The sequence below is a fragment of the Manis javanica genome, chromosome 8 (assembly GCF_040802235.1).
Source record: "Manis javanica isolate MJ-LG chromosome 8, MJ_LKY, whole genome shotgun sequence".
Taxonomy (NCBI): domain Eukaryota; kingdom Metazoa; phylum Chordata; class Mammalia; order Pholidota; family Manidae; genus Manis; species Manis javanica.
Window position 1 is genome coordinate 98,561,094 of NC_133163.1, and position 6,000 is coordinate 98,567,093.

Here is a 6,000-nt window from a genome sequence, read left to right on the forward strand (position 1 = left end):
AATTTCCCTTTTTTGGAGAAAGTTATATTTACATATTAAGGAAAGGTATATTTATGGATTGGCAAACCCGAAGAAGAATAAGTATGAAGAAAACTGCTGAAACCGATAAAAACCACAGATAAAGAGAATATCCTGAAATAAGATACAGAAACAGCAAACAATATATGGGGGAACAATGACACAAATGAATATTGAGTTCTTATCAGAAACAATGGAGACAAGAAAAATGTAGAACAATGCATTTAGAGAATTGAAAAAAAAACATTGTCAGCTCCAAATTCCATATCCAGCAAAAATATCTTCCAAATTGATGGCTAAAGGCATTTTTATTTTTAAAAGTCATTTAAAATACTACTTAAAATGAAATATATAGAAATAAAGTCAATAAAATATGTGCAAAAATACTATACACTAACCTGTACACTAAAAATCTATACACTAAACTAAACTACACACTGAAAACTATAAAACATTGCTAAAAGAGATTAAAGACCTAAATAAATGGGAAGATATTATTTTACAGATCCAAAGACTCCATATTGTTAAGAAGTCAATTTTTTTCTAAATTGATCTGTGGATACATAATCTATAGATAAATATAATCCCAACTAAAATTTCAATAGAGTGTTTATGCAGAAATTGGAAGACTGATTCAAAATTTGTAGAGAAAAAGTTGTTAACAATAGGCAAAACAATTTTCTGTTTAGCAGTTCTATCAACTGCTGAGAGAGGGATGTGGAAGACTCCAACTATAATGGTGGAGTTGTCTATCTCCTCTTTAACTTAGTAGAGACTATCACTGCCTCTCACTGTCTCCTTAATTCTTGTTGCTTCTGAGTGGACATGAATGCTTGGCTCACCACTGGATTCTGCAGGCACTAGCCTGGCATTGAAGTCAGAGCATTGTTTGCTTCCCCTGGGCATGGAATGAAGATCGGCTTCCTGCTCAGCCCGGCTTACCTACTGGGGGGAATTGAAGCACAGAGTCTATTTTTGTGGGGTGAGAGGGGCTGTGGTTTTTTCATTGATGTTTGAATGGAATAGGACTAGTATTGCCAAAAATGCTTTTTTTTTTGTCTGGCCACCATTTTCCCCATTTTTTTGACAAAGGGGAGATAATGTCATTTATTTGGCAGGTTCTTTTGGTGCTTTTTTTGTCTGTGCCTGTTAGCAGTGCTGGATTGGAGTTTTCTGCAGCAACCTGTTCAAGATGTACAAGTGGCTACAGGGAAAACCAGAAACTCCCCGCCTTATCCTTAAGTCCTAAGGTCTTACGGCAGCCCATGTTCTCCATTCTGCCATTCAGAGACTTCCTGTGCTGCCAGTTGTACTTTGTCCAGGGATTTTTAGTTGTAAGGGAAAGGAGCTGGGAGAAATGGGGCTACCCATTCTTGGATGAACCAGAAGTTCCCCAAACAACTTCAAACAGAAATCTCAACATTAGAGGATTTATACTATAATTAAGTTATCAATACAGTAATCAAGATAGTGTGGTACTGGTTAAAGGATATCCTATAGATCAATGGAATAAGCAAGAGGGCCCAGAAATAGATCCACAGGTATATGAGCCATTGATTTTTGATACAGTAATCATGCAAGAAAAAAAAATGAAAAAAATTGATAAATTGAACTTCATCAAAATTAAAAACTTTTGCTTATCAAAGACACTTAAGAAAATGCCAAGGCAAAGGGAGAGATGGTTGTAATATATATATATATATATATAATATATATATAATATATATATATATATACCTGACATAGGACTTATAATGAACTCCTACAACTCAGTAATAACAAAACCCATTTTTTTAACTTTCAAAATATTTAAATTTCACAAAAGAAGATACATAAATAGCACATGAAAAGATGTTCATCATTAGTTACCAAGGAAATGCAAATTAAGACCACACTGAGATCACTACACACTGCAGGAACTAACCCACTTCATTGATAAATAGCCTTGTGAGACTGGGCTGATCCTGCAGCCAGTATGATATACAGGCACCGATCAGGGATCTGAAACCACCAAGAGCAACAAAGTCCTTAAGTTCCAAGCAGTACAGCAGGAATCCCCAGGGGTGACTTTGGTTCCAAGTGCCACCAACTCCTTTCCTTAGTCCCTCTGTACAAGCTTCTAGTGATGAGATGTTTGGAATCCAGCAGTTACAAATAGATAAGAAATAAATTATGCCTTTAGGATCTCCCTACCCCATGATACCAAACCATAATGTTCTTTTCACATCACCTGAGCTCTGTTGGCTGCTTCTCAGGAACCAGGAAGTAAATAAATGAGAAAAAGAAACCACTTTTCATGTACAGATTTCCCCTGCTATCCAACAGTAGAGACATTCCTGTGAGCCCTTTCCTAAGCTGAAATGGTGAAAGTAAAGAAACAATTACCATTAATTTATATGAAGAGTATTTTGAGCATTCCCAGACCCAAAATATAACCTCTCTGAGGTTTTTCTGATACCTTAGGACATATCTTGCTTATCAATACACAAAATAATTCAAGATGAATCACGTATGCTAACAGACACAATTCAAAGGTATGGCAGCCTGATGCTGAGATACTGAGTATAGTTCCTGGGAGGAGCTTGGCGATGGCATTCTCCCTGCTCAGGGACCACACGTGCTGCCTCTGTAAGGGCTTACTGCAAAACGAACATGGAACACTGTTTTTGCTTTTCTCATAAAAGTGAAAATCCTCTTTGGATTTCTTTGAGTCAGCAAAAACAGGTACTAAGGCTACTCTTTCATAAAAGTGAAGTGGCGTAAGATAACTTTCAAAAGCAGAGGATGCCTGCATAAAAGTTGTGAGCCTCAAGAAAATGAGAAGACAAACCACAGACTGGAAAAAGATATTTGCAGATGAGCTATCTGATAAAAGACTATTATCCAAAATGTACAAAGAACTCTTAGAATTCCATAGTAAGAAAAATGTACAACTAGATTAAAAAGTGGGCAAAGTCCTTGAACAAACATCTCATCATAGAAGATACATAGATGGCAAATAAGCACAAAGATGCTAAACTTCATAAGTCATTAGCAAATTGTATGTTAAAACAAAATGAGATACCACTATACACCTATTATAATGTCCAAAATACTGACAACACCAAATGCTGACAAGGTTGTGGAGCCACAGGAACTCTCATTGCTCATGGCAATGCAAAATGGTAGAGCCATTTTGGAAGACAGTTCAGCATTTCTTGCAAAATTAAATATGCTCTTTCCATACAATCTAGCAGTCATGCTCCACTTGTAAACTTACTCCACACAAAAACCTGCACATGCTTTATTATATATATTATATATAGCAGCTTTATTCATAATGGCCCAAAAGTTAGAAGCAACCAAATGTCCTTCAGTAGGAAATGGATAAATAAACTGTGGAGCATACTGAGTATAGTCCCTTGGGAAGGAGCTTTTATTCATCCCTAAAAAGAAGAGAGCTATTGAGCCATGAAAAGACTTGGAGGAACCTTAAATGCTACTACCAAGTTAAAGAAGCCAATCTGAAAAGGCTATGTATTGTATGGTTTCAACCATATGACATTCTGGAAAGGACAGAACTATGGGACAGTAAAAAGATTAGTAGTTGCCAAGGATTGAGAGGAGGGAGAGAAGAACAGGCAGAGCACAGAGGACTTTTAGGGCAGTGAAACTATTCTGTGTGATACTGTAGTGGTGGATACATGTCATACTTTTTTCCAGTCCCATGGAATGTGCAACACCAAAAGTGAACCCTAGTGTAAACTATGAACTTTAGGTGGTTATGATATGCCAGTGTAGGCTCATCAATTGTAACAATGTCCCACTCTGGAGTAGGATGTTGATAGTAGGGGAGGGGAGTGGAAGGGGCTAGGAGATACATGGGAACTGTACTTCCCATTCAGTTTTGCTGAGAACTTTAAACTGCTCTCGAAAATAAAGTCTTTTTTTTTTTTTTTTTTTTACTATGTAAGCCTGAGCAAGTAGGATAACTATGATGTACTCTGGTACATCCTGCCAGTCATTGCCAGGCACATCCCAACAATAGGAAAAGTAGCAGAACTTACATAGTGACCTGTAAGACCAAAGCAGAGCAATTTTTTCCAAACTTCCTTCTGCGTTCTTCACCTTGGTTCTCCAACCCTCCACCCTAACTTTTGGAGTCCTCAGATTCCATGATTAAGGATTCATTTATGTGTAATTCTTACGGAGAAATAATACCTTTAACATTAATAAATATATCTGTTGCATGAGGGCATAGATTCAGTTCCTTTTCTGAGACTAAATTTTGGTAAGTGTTCCTTGGTTAAAATATTATAACTAGGCAGAGATTGGGGAAAAGGAAGGAGGAAAAGACCACGGATATGGAAAATCGTATTAAAGATAACTTTTGAGGATGTCACTACAAGAAAGCCCCAAGTTAAATTAAAAAACAAAAAACTCATAAATACCTGATTTCAAAACAGGGCCATTATTAAAATGAATAATTTCTGCAAATAGGAGAATGTTATAAAGTTCTCTGCTATCCCTGCAGATTTCTGACCTTGGATAAATTATTAATTTCTCTATAAACCAGTTTTTACCAGCTATGAAATAAAGACACAGCTTGCTTACTGCCAAGGCCATTCCTGAGAGAGAAATAAATCATAATATTGTGGTCTCACCCTCAATATTCTGACCTAATAAATCATAGTATTGTGGTCTCACCCTAAGTATTCTGACCTAAATGAAACCTAATTCAAGTGAAGATCAAGTGTAGTTTTGAAGGAGGTAAGAAATCGCAGAAAGGTGACCTGCAGCTAGAACACATAGAGGATGGTTATTGTCTGGCTGGCGCTTCTCACGGTGATATTTCATGAGAAACATGTAGGCTGATCATAATACAGCTATGTTTGTTACCACAGCAAGCTAAAAGTACCCACTTCACTCTCTACATGGTCCACAAGTCATCACCATACCCCTGGTCCTGCACTGGTTTGCCCTTCTCTTGAGTTCCCCAGGGTTCTAAGCTATTATCATAATCTTCTATATCTCAAAAATAGATTTATGAACCCAAGGGCAATGTAAAACTTAATTAGAAATACCTAAAGTTTTCATAAGTGGTATCTTTATCAATTGAAAAGTCACTATCATTCAGAGCTAGTAATGAAAATGAGTTGAAAACTGAATCAGAAATGTGAAAACCCAACTTCAGAATACAAAGGAAAATTTAAAAAGAGAGCTGAAAGAAAAGATAGATGCAGCAAAGGCAAGGAGATGCATGCCCAAGCCTTGTACACTCTCCCTAGAGAGAAATGAGAAAACCTGATACAGAAACAATAACTAAAAACACCACTGAGGAAAATTATACTGAGCTGAGGAAAGAGGGGAGTGAGCAAATCAACCTTATTCTAGGCTAAATCAATAAACTTGCATGTAATATAAAGAAAGAGCTAATGAACAAATAAATACCAGAGAGCATGATGAAAATGTGTCTTAGCAGAGGTTCCCCCAGAAAGCACAGCATGAGACAATATGCCATCTGTGGGCACTTTGTTAGGGAGAGTGATCCCAGGAAACAGGTGTGAAGAATAGGGTGATGCAGTGAATGGGTGCATTTGTCATCTACTACTGTACACAAATACTCTGCTACACCCCAAAACTCTGAAAGACAAAGCATTTATTATCTCACAGTTCTTGTGGGTCAGGAATCCAGGAGCAGCACAGAGGAGTGCCTGTCACTCAGGGTCTCTCATAAGAACTTCTCCACAGGGCTCACAACAGGGCCAGTTGCTTTTTCCAGAACCAGGGCACCGAGGAGAAAGAGAGCAAAAGAGGGCAAGCAAGTCAAAGTCTTTTTATAACCTAATCCCAGAAGGGACGTTCTACCATTGTTGCCATATTATGTTTTTACAAAAGTCACTAGGTTCAACTCACACTCAAGGAGAGAGGATTACCCACAGACATGAGTTCCATGAGACAGGACATCAGAGATGTTTAGAGACTGGCATGGGGGTGCACATC